General features: G+C 48.7%; 2 protein-coding genes across 10 annotated transcripts in view; one reads left to right on the forward strand and one right to left on the reverse strand.

The window, feature by feature from the left end:
- LOC112928460 (uncharacterized) overlaps window positions 1-14,945 on the reverse strand; it is a 497,089-nt gene extending 482,144 nt beyond the window's left edge. For 2 of the 3 annotated variants that reach the window (XR_012000051.1, XM_072750184.1), the window contains exon 1: window positions 14,886-14,943. The gene's annotated coding sequence lies outside the window, so the exon portion shown is untranslated. Of the gene's footprint in view, window positions 1-14,885 lie in introns of all 3 variants that reach the window. The other variant, XM_072750173.1, reaches the window with a different exon arrangement.
- The window catches only part of ZNF507 (zinc finger protein 507), a 43,553-nt gene continuing 40,500 nt past the window's right edge, over window positions 14,143-17,195 (forward strand). For 2 of the 7 annotated variants that reach the window (XM_072750129.1, XM_072750152.1), the window contains exons 1-2: window positions 14,144-14,316; window positions 16,294-16,387. The gene's annotated coding sequence lies outside the window, so the exon portion shown is untranslated. Of the gene's footprint in view, window positions 14,351-14,991; window positions 15,321-16,293; window positions 16,388-17,195 lie in introns of those variants that run through there. The other 5 variants (XM_072750146.1, XM_072750159.1, XM_072750139.1 and 2 more) reach the window with 4 other exon arrangements.

The raw sequence follows: 17,195 nt of genomic DNA on the forward strand, positions 1-17,195 counted from the left end.
AGACAAACCCCAGCTCGTGCACAATTCATCACCGATTTCTTCATTTTGTTGTTTTAAACATGCTTTTAAGACATGCTGGATAACTAGTAAAAATTGTATACAATGCAAATGACATTTCAGATAAGTTTTATTGACTTAATGCTCCTATAATAAAATTATAACAATCAGTATTATTCTGATTTATTGCAATTTTTACTTTCACTTTGTAATGGACTTGGTGCATCACAGAATTGAACGTAATGTTGCTGCCACCTCAAGGTCACTCACTGAAAATGAGGTGGCTCCCTTCAGCCCAATGCACTAAAGCAAGTAAGTAACTGAGGGCTTTACGGATGAAAATATCACATTGTGGTCACGTCACAGTAAATATAAACTTTTATTTGCAATGAAACAATGGGTTTTGTATGCACTTTGCAATGGAAACGTACTCCAGTAACAGGAGGATGCCATTGTGAGTACCAGGTCTGCAAGAGAAAAGCCTCCTCCATCACAGTCCAGGGGAAGAAATGTCAATTCATCAAACAGAAGAGCCATCTGTGCATAACTGGCATATTGACAGGGCATAATCCAGGCACAGTGGTTTCTTTAGAAAATGAAATAGTCCTTGAGCTTATTTTTCTTCCATAAAGCTCACTTGGCTCCTTTCCTCTCCTTCTTAAATCTTTCCCAGTTGGTGACCTCTATGAACCTGAGTCTCTTCCAAATGGATTTATCAAAACTACCCTTAACATGAACAAACAGTTTACAGAGAAGGAAATGCCAATGAGCCGACTCACTCAGAGAGATACATGTTTTGCCTAACAGATTGTCAAAGATCAACTTTTGATCACACTGGTTTGGCAAGGTGGTATGTAAATTAGAAGAGAGGGAAATGTGGTGATATTTTTCAAATTTTAAAATGCATGTACCCTCTGACCAGCAATCCCCTTTCTAAAAATTTATTTTTTAGATACATACATACATGGACACAAAGATGTCTGTACAAGGAAATTTATTACAGCAAAAGATTGGAAACAAACTAAATGTCCATCAACAGAAGACTTGTAAAGTAAATTACAGTAAATCCATAAAATAGAACACTGTGCAGTCTTTGAGATCAACAAGGCAGCTCTATACATACCAATATGGCATGATTTCCAACATCATATGGTTGGGGGGGGGGAAGCAATGTGCAAAATGGTGTGTATCGTATGCTTTGTGTGTATGTATCTGCCTAGAATCTCTTTGTAAAAAAATACAATAAACCTTTAACAATGGTTCCCATGTGGAAGAATTGGAGGGGGGGGCGGTAACAGGAGCAGGGGAGACAATTTTCACTGTATACCCATTTTTGTCTCAAATTTTCTACTGTATACATACATCTATATGTAAGTATAATACATACTTGAAATGTGTAAATAAAAACAAAATGTTAAAAAAAAAACGCTTTAGACTGCAGTTCAAAGGGAAAATCAAAACTACGGAGAAAAGACAAAGGAGCCCCCCAAGGGAGGAGGGCGGGAAGAAGGGAGCCAGGAGGGAAGTGCAGGAGGCCCTGCCTCCCTCTCCACGGTTTCCCTGCTCTGATCCAGCCCGAACCTGCATTTTCTCCCCTGGTCTCCTTGTACCTTTTCATTCTCCTCTGACTCTTCTAGAAAAATCCACATTTCAATTTCTCTGTGATGCCTTGGGTTCTGTTTCTGGGGACCCGCTGCCCCCGTGGCCCCCAAGCCGAGGAGGACGAGAGCCAGCCCTCCTGTTCCTGGTGCCAGGACGGGGCTGGGCTTGCCAGGTGCACGCCGCGCGCACTTGAGGTGCACAGCGTGGAGACGCAGCGCTGCGCCCAACAGCCCCAGCAGCCATCTGCCCTCGACGGGAGCCCAAAGTTCAGCACAGAATTGTGGGCATGCAGCGCCCTCCCTCCGTCCAGGTACCGCAACGATGAACAGCATTGGCCAGCATGCACAAGGATGCAGAAGAAACACACTGGGGATGGAGTCTGGAAGCCTGGAGATGGTCCACCGTCTGGTGGAAGGCAATGGGGTGGGGAGGCCCCTGCCACCACCACCCCCACCCCCCTGGCAGCGGGCTGGACTCACCCAGTGCTGACCGGCTGGCTGTGCTGATGCCTCGGCAGGGGTGGCACAGAGCACCCACCCAGCTCAGAGGCAGGGACGCGAGGAAAGGCAGCGGGTGCCTCCAGCTGTTGAGCCTCATGCATTGACTGGATTTAATTTGCTTTTCCCTTTCTCTTCTTTTACGAAAACAAACCTCTTGCTATTTTGATAACTCTTTTCAATGACACATCATTAACAGGGAAGCCGGAATTCTATTTGACATTGTTTAATCATTCAAATTTCATCAAACATCCATCAAAACGCTACGGCACGGAGTGGCAAGCACGTGAAAAGCACACACGCTTCCCACCCGGACCCACACGTGGGCTGCTTAGCTCTCTTCTGGCAATACCCCGAGATGCCCCAGCTCAACAGATTAGGAGTGTTCCTGCACGGACCCGGTGAATTTTATAGACTTTATCCATTTTGAAAAGACACCATCATTTTCATTGCGTGGGAAAAGTTAAGAGGCGAAATGATAGGCAGGGGTCATGTAAAAAGGGGTGCTGTAGGGAAACCCCCTCCCTTGTCCTCACAGAGACCCACGGAGGGAGGGCGGACACGCTAACCCTGCTGCAGCCTGTGACAGGGACGCCCCAGGAGTGACCCTGCAGTGGCCCCACCTCACCGTCTTGCCTTCCCCGAGGTCCTCTGGCTCTAAACGTCTCTAGCATCATCCATGCTGAGATCAACAGCGAAGACAGAGAAGGAAGGGAAAATGGAAAGAAATGGAAACCAGAGTTTGGAAAGCTGAAGTCAAGCCTCAGAGTCAGGAAAGAAGTTTCCAGTGTCTTCCCCACCCCCACCCCCAGGGTCTTACACAGATATGAATTGAGGCCATTTTGCTGAGTATTTTTGTTTCCAGATCTCTTCTTCTATCTTCTGCGTAATTACCCGCAATCAACTCAAATATATAAATAGACACACTTAAAAATACCCCCACCTCATCAGGTGTTCCCAACCAGGTTTCGAGATGGCACTCTAGAAATCCAAGATCTCCTGAGGACACGAGGCGTGTCATGATTGAGGAGGAAAAGGAGCAGATCCGGTCTCGGGAATCTGAGCCCTTAACCCAACGAGCCAACGTGGTCACTGTGGAATAGGGGCCCACGGGAGAAGCGAAAGGCTCCCGAAGACAGAATTTGGGGGTGAGGGAAGGAATTCTCTAGAAGGGAGGAACTGAAGTCAGAGATTCCATGGTGAAGCACTGACCCCATCAGCCAGGATCCGAGGCGAGGCCTGTCATACATATAACCCCGGGGATCGCAGGTCTCACATGTGGTCCCCCTGCTGATTGCATCCAAGCCTCGTACAAAAGTGGATTGGACCAGCGTTAATTACTACAACTGTTGATGTTACGGGGTTTCAAGGACTTTTATTCAGCATTTTAAGAGATTTACAGGAAATCTCCAGGCAGTGAAGGCAAGGGGCTGAGCTAGTCTTTCAGCTGGCTCAAAGCCAACCATTTGGAGGGTAACTTTAATTCCTGCGATATGGAGTCATACAGTCAGGAAGTAGGCCTGACCCCAGGAAGGTCAGTGTCGTGGCCAACTACCCTGGGCTCAATTTAGAGACATAACTATGGCAACGACTGTGCCCAATCGGTTATTAGAGGAGATTTATTGACGGATATGCTTGAATAGCAGAGCCATTAATTGCAATTACCAGACAAGACACTTTGTTCATCTCGGGGAACTGGATGCCAAAACGCCCTAACAACTTTAAAATCCCATTTGCTCTTGGGCTCTCGGCTGGCGTCACGGCACCTGCTTCAGCCTCCCAATACCAAGAGGGAGACGAGAAGGGGTTTAGCTTGACATGGCACCAGCTGCAGAAACTGGCAAGTGCGAGGAGCCAGGGCATGAGCTGTAAGCACCTCTTGCAGCCCCCACAACACAGCTCGGAAAAGTGAGGGCGGACCACACAGAAAGCCCTCCTTCTGCTGATGCCCTCCCCTGCGTCCCCGCCAACCCATGCCCACCCATCATTGTCTTCAAGACTCTCTGGGTTGCCTCTTGGCCTTCCTGAGCCGGGTATAGCTCACCCCGGGCTCTTCCCACTTGCAGTCTCCCAGTTCCTGGATTTCACCCTCCTGGTGTTCCTCCAGGTAGCCTCCCCTGAACACCCCATTTCTCTGAAACAGTTACTGACTCCCAACCCCCATACCTTCTACCCTCCCACTGCTCTCGTTCCTTCCTAGTGCTGTGGCCATGACTAATTACCCATCTGGTTCCATCTCCCTCATTCAACTCTAAGGTCCACAAGAGTAGAGATTTGATCCGCCCTCCCCACCGCCACGTTCCTAGCACCTAGCACAGACCCTGGCACACAGTAGATGCTCAAGAGGTATTTGTTGAATGAATAAATGGAGTCGGTACCTTCTGCTTCGAGGTTGTGCTTAGAGGGCCCTCCTCTCTTCAACTAGATAATGTCCTGGAAAGCAGCGATGCTCCCCATAGCATCTTATTCAGCGCCGTGCGCACCTTAGGTGCTCTAGAACCTACACAAGTGGATGAGGGAGGTCGCAAATCACAAATCCAAGCCGTGCACTGGAATAGGCGAAGGCACATCTCCTGCCGCTTTTCAAGGAAGAATGATAGTTAACACCGAAAAAGTGCTTTCTGCAGGGGCACTGTTCAAAGCACCCTCCAAGGCATTCACTCATAAAACCCACGCCATAGGACTGTGAGTTTGGAATATCACCCTTTGCATGTTAAAGGTCAGGAATTAGGGCACAGAGAGGTAAAGTGACACGCCCGAGGTCACACGGCTAAGTGACAGAGCCAGGAAAGAGATGCGGGCAATCGAGCCCAGATTCTGTGCTCCGTGTTATGCTATTTCTCTTGACTTTATAATCTAGGATAAATACAACAGTAATAATAATAATAATTAGAAAAAATACCCCAAGAGAAACCTCTGGGCACTAATACTCCGTCTCCTTGAGCTGAGTCCTATTTTTCATCCAAACTAGACTACAAATTACAAACCTCTGCTTCAAATCAAGATGTCACTTGATAATCTTTCCCTTATAGATTAAACATCAAGACTATACTTAACCTGAGGATAGTGAGGCAAATGATTCAGAAAATTCTTCCCGTGCGGGAGCGGAACGCAGTTCTTCCCTAGAGCTGAGAAGGGAAGCCCACGCTGGGGCCCTGCCTGGGTTTGGGTCACAAGAGTGCTCAGCTAACACAGATGAACTTCTCCATCAGTGCAAAATTGGCCATACCAGGGGCCCTTTTATTCTACATCATTTCAGCGTTAATGTGCAGCAGGACCTTTGATTAATGAGACCACTCAAAGAACTGGAACTTTCTATACTCAACACTGAGGCCCTGTAATGTAATGTGAAGTACTCACTTAAATCAGAATTTAAGTCCTAGAACCCACAGAAACGTAACCCGTGTTGTCTACCATCTACTTCTCCAGTTCACACAATCAGAGTGCTACAGACTGAACACCGTGTTACCCCCAAATTCATATGTTGAAACCTACCCTCAAGATGGTGGTATCGGGAGGTGGGACCTGGGGGAGGTGATTAGGTCAAGAGGACCGAGCCTTCGTGAGTGGAATTAGCACTTTCTATAAAAGGGACCCCGGAGAGCACCCTTGCCCCTTCTACCGTGTGAGGACAACTGTCCATGAGCCAGGAAGCAGGCCCTCAGCAGACCCTGAATCTGCCAGCACCTTATCTTGAACTTCCCAGCCTCCGGAAGCATGAGAAACAAGTACAGTCTAGGGTTTTCGGTTACAGCAGCCTGAACCACTAAGTCATCACGGAGCCATCTGATACTGGGGCTGAGGAATCTGAAACAGCACCAGAGTCTCGGTCACCCAAGACAAACCCCAGCATCCGCATCATTCATTCACTTATCCACTCATTCATTCATTGTCTGTTGTGTCATTGGCATCAACCAGCACCTGGCACCAGGGTGACACACACACTTTGCCATTTATGGATGGGGGTGGACGTTAATGCGATAACCACGCAGATAAACCATAAATGAGCTGAGGTCAGAGCGGCAGGGTAGCCAAAAGGCACAAGGCACCAAAGGGAGGGCAAATGCATTCACAAGGTCATGGAGGTCAGCGAAGGCTTGCCTGAGGAACCGGCTCTTTGCAGAGGCCAGGAGAGGGCTGGGAAGAGGCAGGAGGACACCAGGCTTGGTGTAGCTGGGACACGAAAAAGCACAGCTGAGAATGAGCGGGTGTGAGGGACTGAGGATGGGGCAGCGACCAGGGACATCTGCCAAGGCTGGAGAAAGGTCTAGATCTCTGTTAGAAGCCGTTGGAGATCTGGGACACCACTGGAAAGGGAAAGGTCAGGGACTGTTCAGAAGGTGACGCTGACAGCCCAGCGACGCATCACTTCTGTTGGCTCCCCTTGCTAAGGCAGGACACGAGGCAGACGGGCTAAGAGAGCAAAGGAAAGGCCAACGGCAGGGTTGAAACAAAAAGGATTTTCCAGCCCATCAGAAAGTGAAATGGTGGGGCGTGCACCCCCAGAGGGGTACAGTTGGGTCTCACTACCTTCACGCCACTCTATACGGTTCTGAAGACCAGACACGACCCTCACAGCTTGGCAACTCTGAGAGTCGACTCATACTCACCCATGGAGATGGGTTCTACTTGGCATTACTTTCACTAGAACATTAAAAAAAAAAAAAAAAAAAAAACATCGAACTGTAATTCTTGTGCTGACACCAACATTATTATGCATCAGTATAACAGGGTACTAATTTTAATCTGCACAAAAATCACAGAAATTTCATGCTGAAAGGAACTTTAAATATCATCTGAATATTTGTGAATTTTTCCAGTATGTTCATAGATGTTTTCATGTATAATTTATCTCCTATTAACATGTATGTTTGGTGCCCTCTAAATAGTTTTTCACGGGCTTCACCTACGTGTCTCGCCTTGTAGGGCCCTCTCATTCTCACCTGAACCCCAGCAGGACGCGCACACACGGACAAGAGTGTGCCCAGAAGGTGTCCAGTCAACACTGCTGGTTGATTGAGAACAGACCAAAAGCTGCCTCTGAACCTGACAGTCAAAGCCAGAAAGTCGAGAGCAGGATCCAGCCATCATTTAAAAGAATCTGGTGGATGGGGCACCTGGCTGTCACGGTCGGCGAAACATCCTGGTTTCAGCTCAGGTCATGACCTCAGTGTCATGAGATCGAGCCCCTCATCCAGCGCCGTGCTGAGCACAGGGTCTGCTTGAGATGCTCTCTCCCTCCCCCTCTGCCCTTCCCAGTTGCACTCGCTCTCTCTCCAATAAATAAATCTTCTTTAAAAATATATTAAAAGAATCTGGTAAAAAACATAGGGTAGAGATGAGGAGAACTGTCAAAGACTCCTTTGGCTCATCAAAGAATGGAAACAGAAAAAACTGGAAGGAGCTAAAAGCTGGGGCCCCAGCCCCTCTCCATGCAGTGAAGGCAACTCTGTCATCCACAGGGAAAAGTGGAACATGGCATATTTCTGGCTAAAAGGTCAGGGGCGGGGGGGGGGAAGCGAATCTATAAATGAGTATATTAAGCAAAATGAGAGGTTTTGTGATTCTAGAAGGAAAGTAGGTTTCTCAGATGACAGCAGCAACCACTTCCAGATTTTTCTTTTCTCTGATCCATCAACATTGCCCTAGCCATCAACCAAGTTCACACAGTCCAGACATTTTGGATTGAATCAACATCATTTTGGATTGAATCAACATGTTAGCACCCTTATTTTTCAAAATGCAGAGGCTATATATCTAAGATTAAACCTGTAGAAACCAACCCCTAGATGTCATTGTTGCTGCTGAAATATCAAATCTTTGAGTCTTTGAAATTTTAAATCTGAAGAGATAGCAGTGTTAATCTGAATAAGCCACTTAAATAATGCAAATTCAATTCACTTTCAATTTTTCAAAGCCAAGTCCAAAGTCTTCTGGACTTCTTAACCAAAATGTAACTAAATCTTAGGGTGTTAGCGCGCATGCCGTTGCCAAGAAAATCCGCGTTTAGGAAAAATAGGCTTAAAACCCACGTAGTCATATGTGACATGACTAACTGGGCTCACATCAACTTCTACAACTGATGAGCTGATTTTAGAGTAGCTGGATGATTCTGGCCTCTTCTTTTCCGTGTGTCCCCCGACTTCTGTGCTTGCCTCTGTCATGGGCGCTGGAGCCAAGAGCTGTCTGTGCTTCCCAGTGAGGGCACAATGAGCGAACAGAGATGCTCACCGGCCCTCCACTGCACACCCTGTTTCCAATTATCCCCAAACGCTGTGTGCTCTTCGTTCAGTGTCCCTTGTCTCCATCTCTCCCTTCTATTTTGTATCATTCCAATCTGAACCTTTGCAATAATAATAGCTGTTGTTTATTAATCACTCACCATGGCTCAGGTGCATCAGGGCTCCCTGCGCACGATGCCTTTCAAGCTTTTCAACAGCCCTGTGAAATGGGTGCCACCGTCCCCATTTGTACAGATGGAGTAACAGAGGCACAGAGAGGCTAAGTCACTTGCCCTAGCACACACAGCTAGTGGACACTAATTGGTTTTGAAGCTCAGGGTGAAACCCAGGATACAGCCTGGGTTCTCAGGGCTTCTTTGAGGCCAGCTCTCGGGTCCCTAATGCCATCTTCCTTCTTTCTCCCAAGCCCTTGGTTCTCAATCTGATGCTGAATCCAAAAGGCTGCTTTCAAGGAGTTTCTCAAATACGGTCCACGCCTCGGAGCGTGTCTGCTGAATGAAATCACTTGTTCATTCAATCAATGAGTGTTTACTGAGTGTACCTATATTCCAAGCTCTATTCTAGGCCAGGGGGGAATATCCGTGAACAAGACTAACAAGCTCCCTGGGCTCCTGGAACTCATTCTCCACCAGGGTAGACAGATGGCAAGGCAGGGACTACATATGTAATTAATGACCACGGAGCTAAGTCCACAAAGACGTGTGAAATAAGACAAACAGAGCCCCGAACAGAGGGCCCTGCCCCAGGAAGGCCGTCGACAGATGCCTGGTGCCTGTCTCTGCCTGGACCAGCCCCAGCCCTGGTGCGCCTTTCTAGCCAAAGCTCTCCCTGCCGCCCCCCCCACTGCAAAACCCCCACCCCACGCTGACCCACACAGACGCCCCATGTCCACTCCCACTTCACACCTCCATTCATGTTGTTCCATTTCCTTCCATGCACCAAACAGACTTAGCTCAAGGGTCATAAGGATCCCCCTCCATGCGGCCCAGATGTGTGAGCCACTGCAAGAGAGAGGTGGACGACATGGGAGTCTTGCCACCTGCTCAGGAACCTCACAGGGGCCCTGAAGCCCCACCCATGCCTGATTCTGGATGTGCCACTTCCCACTCACAACGGACGGCCGCTGGGCCCTCCCGACCTCGCGACTTGCCAGAGCTTCGCAGCCAGAAAGGGCATGGACACGGCAGCATGGACTATCTCTGGGTGCCCCGTGCCTCTTCCCTTTCCTCTCTCGCTCATGTCTCTTTGTCAATGAAAGAAGCCTCCCAGAAGGTCAAAAACTAAAGAATGTTCTTTATGCTTGGTTTTCCACGATATGTGAGGAGCTCGGAGCCGAAGACCCTAGAAGGTAGACCACTACTTGGCTGTCCACGGGTGTCCCTTTGCTGGTGTCTTCGAGAAGCAAGAAGTGGGACTCCCAGCCAGCTAATGATGGTGCCAGTGGCCTCTCCTAGTCTATCACCTCAAGAGGAGCTGTCAAAATAACAAACGACACGTTGTTAGGTCACAGGATTACCCCTTAGCCAGGCCCTCTTGGTTTGATTAGCAGTTACTTTCTCCTCTTAGTGGCCTTCTCCATCTTCTTCTCCTGCTTTTCATTTTCTTCCTCTGCCCGTCTCATCAATAAAGGTCACTGCGTTAAGGAAACCGCTTCTCCGAGAAGAATTTAACGGTATCCTATTATAATCACATTGTCCGGTTCAGGAGCAGGTGGTATTACCTGTCAACGGGGTTTGGGACATTGCAAATAGCTGCCACCCAACCCAGCTGACGCTCCTGGGCAGATAAAGTGACCAAAGGAGACAGCCCTCCGGAGGCCTCAGAATCTCATTTTCATTCCCCTTGTGGAAAAGAGACTGCCTTTATTGACAAAGACGACTCAAAATTACTTGAGCGTTCCAATACCCAGTCTGCGTCGAAGCAGAGACAGTCTGGCGGAGGCGAGCTCCCTGCTCCGTGGCAGCTCCACCGAGCCACGCTGTGCCACCGCACCAGCCTGTGCATATGCAGACCAGACTGGAAGGAGCCTCCCGACATCCTCAGAAGCAGCCCCTCTCCACCTCCACTCCCAGCCTGCTGGTGCCTTTCCTGGAGCCCAACCATAAATCAACATGAATGCAGGGAATCTCTGCCAGAAACCAACTTCATAGGCTGATTGAGGGGCCCAGGGGTCGGACCTGGGTTAGCTTGACAAGGCCCCAATGTCCCACTTCCCACTGGAGTGCTCGGTGGCTTGACTGCACCTTCCAGGTGAGCCACTAGATGTCACCACCATTGAGTCCTGTCCTTGTTCCCAGGTCCTGCGGAGGAGCCAGTCTCAGGTGCTAAGGGAAGGCTGTCTACACAGAGTTCCATCACCACCTGGACCCCAGGGCCGCCTTAGATGCTAGGACAGTCTGGGCTCCTCCGCAGGAGCTAGTGGCTCACACCCCAAACAGCTGAGCTGAAAGGAAGTATGAGCCACGTTAGCGAGAGCAACCCCCTAACTCTCACAACAGGTGCCCTCTGCTCTTCCCCCATCCGCCCCAGCCACCGCCCATCATGGTGTATCCTTCTGGCTTTATTCGGGCCCTCGGGAAGAAATAAATTAGTATGTGTGCCTCGTCGCACCAGAGATTTTAGATGTCAATGCGCTGTGGAAATAATGTAGGTCTGTGGCTTTTAGCAGAGAATGAATGACAGATAGATAATTTATGATGATTCTCAAGAACTGAACTGTAATTATGAAGTATTTCTAGGTGTATATTCAGGATGCAAAGTGTAGGGAACCTAGAGCTAATGTTAATTTATTACTGACAGCTGTATATATAATAATATATCATGTCTTTTAATCTTACATTCCTTCTGACTTACATCAAGCAATCCTTTCATTCATTAATAAAATCAAGCCTTGCCATTATTCTAAATGATCAAGTCCCATTTTGAATCCGGAGGACTCCTATAATTAAACTCTGTACTTCCATATACCAGACATCTGAAGCTCAAAAAAAAAAAAAAAAAAAAAAAAAGATAAGGCAGGATGAAAACACCAGAAAAATGGAGCCCACCTGCTCACAATCCCACTGGACCTAAACAGAAAGTCGGGGTAATGTTTGTGTTTATCTTCTCAGTTCACACCACTACTCTGTTGTTTTCTCCTTTCAGCCCGCCCCCCCGGCCTCCTGTCACCCCTGCACAATCTTTCCCTTTTTTGAGGCAGTATATGCAAGGGATATTTTTTTAAAGGTCAAGATAAAAATTACAACTAAAAGAAATACAGGCTAACACGTCTCCTCCAATTTTCTGTGCTGTGCCAAAGACTTACACGATTAATCCTGTCAAAAGAAATCTAATCTAATCTTATTACACCAAAGACAAGGTGTCCTTTATAAGTATCGTGGCTGGGAACAAGTGGGTCTCCTCAAGTTTCGACTGGTTTGGTGTCTCATTCAGTTTACAGCCAGTCATCACCTTGGCAACTTCTTCACCTGCAGGTGCCCTTAGCATTCGCAAAATTTAAACCGTGCTCTGGTTTAGGTTGTCAAGCACACGCCACATATTATCAGACTCCTTGGTCACTTTAGAAGATACAGGCCCATGATACTTGTAGAAGCAAAACCTTTCACCTCATCCACTAATTAATGATCACAAACTGGAATAATGAGATATGTGGAGATAGGGATCCAGTTATCCGGGTCATCTCTCATCTGGAGACAGAATCAGATTCCAGAGAGTAGGTGTGAGAGAACTGAGTAAGCAAGTTTCCTATCTGTAACACTAAATCTTACTACGATCAGTTAATTAAATCATGATAAATAACACTCTGTGGCAAGGGGAAGGCGCTCAGAAGAGTTGGGTGGGATGACCCCAAGTTCAACGGTTCAAAGACGTTCACTACATCTGAATGTCTTTGCATGCCTCTGACTCAAAAATGTTGACTGTAATTTTCTGGAGAGCTCTCGTACAGGAAAGAAAAATACTGGGGTTACTCCACCAGCTTTTTGAAGTTGCCAGGGTTTTTCTACTGGGTTCTGTGTCTTACAGAATAAAGGTCCTGACTCGTTGACATCACTACCTGCCTGGTTTCTTTCTACTGGCTCTGCCTCCTCCAGTTACTGCAGGGTAGGGAGGAAGAATGTCAGTCAGCAGTGGCTACGCCACGCTGTAGTAACAAACAGCTCCAAGCATCAGTGACTTCCTCACGCTACTTATCCACTGTGGGCAGCTCGGTGGCTGCTACGCCAAGATGTGGGCTGCCAGCGTGGCCACCGTTTTGAACATTGCGGGTCATCAAGTCAGTGGGAAAACGGTTCTCTGGAGGCAACCGCGCTGGCAATTAAATGCTCCGGGATACAGGTGACACCCCCACCACACACGATTCATGAGCCTCTGAACCAGAAGGAGGGCCAGGAAGTTCTTGTCCTGCAAGAAGGGCAATGGAAAATAACTGGTGTCTTCCAGAAAAGACTATCACAGAAACTTCAGACAGATAAACTTATCTTCTATCTCTTGTTGGGAAGCCCCTTATTTTACCCTCGATCACAACTTCTCTGCTTTATTTTTGCCCTCTTCCCTGATCAAATAATTCTCTGACTTCTGTCCACTTTTGGGTTCCCGGACGTTACGGAGAGTTATAAACTAAGACTGTTTGTATAGCTCAAGAAAGGAAGGAAATTTGCACATTAATTGTTTGCACTTGTTTACTCCTTTTCATGTTTTGCTGGTTTTCCTTATCTTTTTTTCCTTCTACCTTTTGGTGGTAGTCTTCCACTCAATCTCTTTCATTGAAAAAAAAAATTGCTCAATGCTTTATTTTTCCTTCTTCTTAGCTGTTTGGCCCAAATGGCAAAGGTGTCTAATTCTGTAGATTAACAGAAATCTAACTTCCCTGATTTCCCAACCTCCCCAATTCAGGTGAATTTGTATCCCGAGGTACAGTAAGGAGAGTTCCTGACCTGCCCCCACAGTGCCTAAGTGTTGCTAGGTACTTGAAAATTGAGAGTCCAGCCTACTGCAAAGACCTGTAAACCGGTCCAAGGGCCAGTCCGACCATGACCATGGCAGGAATCTCAGGTTTGCTCCCTTCCTACTGCTCCTGGCCCACCTACCCAGTCCAGACCCAAACACCCTGCTGTGCAGCTCCCAATGCACCCAACAGTCCAGCATCCTCTGCAAGGTTGGAGGAAATGCCTCACTCCCTTTGCGTTTTGCTCTGCTCACAACCCTGGTGCATGCATCATGGATGAAAACAGAGCCAAGTGATGACCACCATGGTGCCCTGGGAAGGCCAGAGGTGGTGTCACTGTGTCCAGAGGCCGAGCCAGGCCCTAACCCCCAGGAGCAGTCCTTTCTCTGAAAATCTCTCTTGCAAGCCAACAGATGACCCAGGGCAAGCCCTGCCGTGCACCAGTCACACCCCAAGTCCGGCCACAAGCCTAGCTGGGGCCTCTACATTTGCACCAAGACCACAAAAAAAAAAAAAAAACCACAACCAGAGCCCCACAAGCGCGGGAACAAATCCACAGGCATTGAGCTTGAAGACAGCGCCGGTGCTCAGGGTGGAAAGCCCACCTGGGAGGGGACGGGGGATGGGGTGGGGGGATGGGGCCGCGCGGGGAGGCACAGACCTGCAGGCCCAGGTGACCCCGGGCCGCACAAGGCCCAAGGCCGACGCCTTGCGAGCCCCCAGCCCGCCGGCCCCCCCCGTCCCTGGCCCCGCCCCGCCCCGCCCCGCCCGCGCGCCCCAGGATGCCCGTGGGCGGGGCCTAGCGTCGCCCCGCCCCTCGCCCGCCACTCGGGTCACCTGACCTGCCCGCGGCTCACGTGATCCGTCCCCAGCGCCGCCATCTTGGAGCTCCGGATGAGGAGGGGGAAAAGCGGGGGGGAAAAGAGGGAAAAGAGCCGGGAGCGAGGCGGGCGAGGACGAGGGCGAGGGCACGGCCGGGCTGCCGGCCGGCCAGAGGAGGCTCGCGGAAGCAGCAGGCGCCGCCCGACCGCAGGTACCGCGCCCCGGGGCCGCCCCTCCGCCCGCAGGTAGCGCCGCCGCCGGCCATGTGCGCCCTCCCCCCCCCCCCCCCGCAGGCCTCTCCGGCGGCGCCCGCTTCCCCCGCGGCCGGCCGACCCCGCCCGGTGCCCTCGGCACCTGCCGCTAGTTCCGCGTGCTCTTCCAGGGCTCCGCGCCGCCCCCGGCGAGGCCTGCGGGGACCCGGGGGGAGGGGCGGGGAGCGGAGGGGGGGAGGGGCAGGGGGAGGGCGGGGAGGGGGCGCCCTCCGGGGGTGTCCCCGGGCGGGCCTGCCAGCTGTCGGCCGCTTCCTCCCCCTTCTGCAGGTGCTCTGCAGGTGTGATCCGCCGTAGGCCAGCCGGGGTGGAGGAAAAACAAAAAAAAAAAAAAAGGAAAAAAGAAAAACAAAAAAAAAGCTCACGACGGTGTGCCCACTGCTTCCTCTGATGACTTTCCTCCTCGAGCCCCCGTCGCCCCAGCTCAGTTCTTGGTGTAGAAAAAAAGCTGGTACCGAAAACCCACCCCCACCCCCACCCCCACCCCCGGCTTCTCCACCCGGTCGGTTACCTACGGTCCGGGTCGGTGAACTCGGCGTCCGCCGCGGGCGCCTCCGGAGGGGACGCGGGGGGCGGGGGGGGGGGGGGGGGGGGCCTGGGCCACTGACTCGGCGGCGGCCGCAGCCCGGAGGCCAGCCCGGTGGGGGCCGCGGGGGCCTGGCACTCACTATCAGTCTGCATCTCTCTCTACCAGGCAGTTAGGGGATTTATCGCCTCCTTCCCTGAGCTTGCACTTTTCTTCAGATGCTCTGATCTGCTTTGATCGACTCCGGGTACGGGGCTGCGTTATCGATTAAAAAAGAGAAAGCCTGGGCCCCCTTCCTCCTTCCTCCACCCCACTTAACTTCGTTTAAAAATTGACTTCAGGGGAGGACCAAAGACGTGCTTTCTGCCCCGGCGATGAACCGTTTACTTAACCATAATCGATAAGGCAGCTGCATTCCAGGTGAAACGAATATAGGCATTCTTCGATTTTTTTTTTTTTTTTTTTTTTTTTTTTTTGAGACTCAGCCTAGCCAGTGTAAGACACACACAGTAGCAATGAAATGTAAGACCAGGGCAGGAACCCGCATCGGAGGATATATACAGGTCCATCTACCGTGTCTTTTTTTTTTTTTTTTTAAGGTTTTTATTTTATTTATTTATTTATTTATTTATTTATTTTTTGAGACTCCACCTGGCCAGTGTAAGACACAGACAGGAGCAATGAAATGTAGGACCAGGCAGGAACCCGCGTCAGAGGATATATATATATATACAGGCCCATCTACTGTGTCCTCTCTCTTTTTTTAAGATTTTTTTTTTTTTTTTTTTTTTTTTTTTTTTTTTTTAATTTCATGAGAGACAGAGGCAGAGGGAGAAGCAGGCTCCATGCAAGGAGTCCGCACAGGACTCCATCTCGGGACTCCAGGATCACACCCTGACCCTAAGGCTAGCCCTGAACCACCGAGCCACCCAGGGATCCCCTGTCCTATCTTTTCATTGCCCACTGTGCTTTGCAGAACTGTCTGAAGTTTGCAGAATCACCCTCTAGATCGTATTTTTGGTCGAGATTAAAATAACACACAGTGTATTCCTCTCCATTACTAAGTGGTACCAGTCACACCAAGTAGCATTTAGAATCGATTAGATAAAAATCCTGTGCTTAAAAAAAAAAATGCACAATTATCAGGAGAAGTTTCCAGAGCAGGTTTGGGGTTTTTTGTTTTGTTTTTCTGAATCGTGCAAAATCATAAAGTCTACTTGTGAGAGAAATTATGTAAATTTGCATCACATGGTTGGATTGGGTGATAAACATTCCTCCGAGTTTCATTTTGCATAGAATATTGGGGAAATTTTCGCTGCCAAAAGAAATCATTATTTTGTTTCACCAAGAAAGAGAAATATTTGATATTATATACTTTCATTCTTGGCCACAGCTGAATTCTGAAGATTGATCCAAGGGACTGTGTTAATTTCAGGAATTGATTTGAAAGACATTGGCTCTGCCACTTAACAGCCATGTAACCTTAGGTAAGTTCCTAAAACCACACTGAGTGTTTTCCTTATTTGTAAAATTGTGTAACACCCACCTGGCCTGTGCTAACAGTTATGAAGATCAAACACGCTAACATGCTTGATACGGCCTAGCTGTAAGGGACTGTTGTTCTTTTTAGTACAGATTCTTTATACGCATTTGTTCCCCCTCAGATGTTAGAGGGAAGTTGATGTATTAAGAAGGGGGAATTAGGATCAGATAGGCGTGGATTCCAATTCTTAAATCAGTTATTACTTTACATCTGTGAGCCTCAGATTCCCTACCTGCAAAAAAGAGGCTATTACCAAAAATAACATGAATAAGACACAAAGCCTACGTAGACACTGCTCCCTGGGTGGTGAGCGCTTCAAAGGCAAGGATTTCTTCTTCCTTATTTCTATAGTCTCCAGCACTGTGCTTGGCACATTGTAGGTGCTCAATAAATGTTAAATCTTAATATTGGTTCATGTTGGTTAGGCCTTATGTCTTCACGGTAGCTGCCAAATTAGAATCTTCTCTCAGGCTTGATGCCAGCTAAGAAATTTTAGGTTATGAAATTCATGTACTCGTGATATTTATACTGTTTTTTTCTTCATGGCAATTAATCCCATTAAGCTAAGGAGATCTTAATTCAAATAAATTATAGTTGACACTAGTAAGATAAATCTATAAATAATATGTAAGCAGTCTCGAGGTAATTTTTTTTATAGACAGTTTATAATTCAGGTACATGAAAGTTCATTCAGTACCAGTCTCTTGTTTTACATCTGAGGAATCTGAATAAAACCTACAGAAACAGTGACC

Source organism: Vulpes vulpes, chromosome 1, assembly GCF_048418805.1.
Source record: "Vulpes vulpes isolate BD-2025 chromosome 1, VulVul3, whole genome shotgun sequence".
NCBI lineage: Eukaryota > Metazoa > Chordata > Mammalia > Carnivora > Canidae > Vulpes > Vulpes vulpes.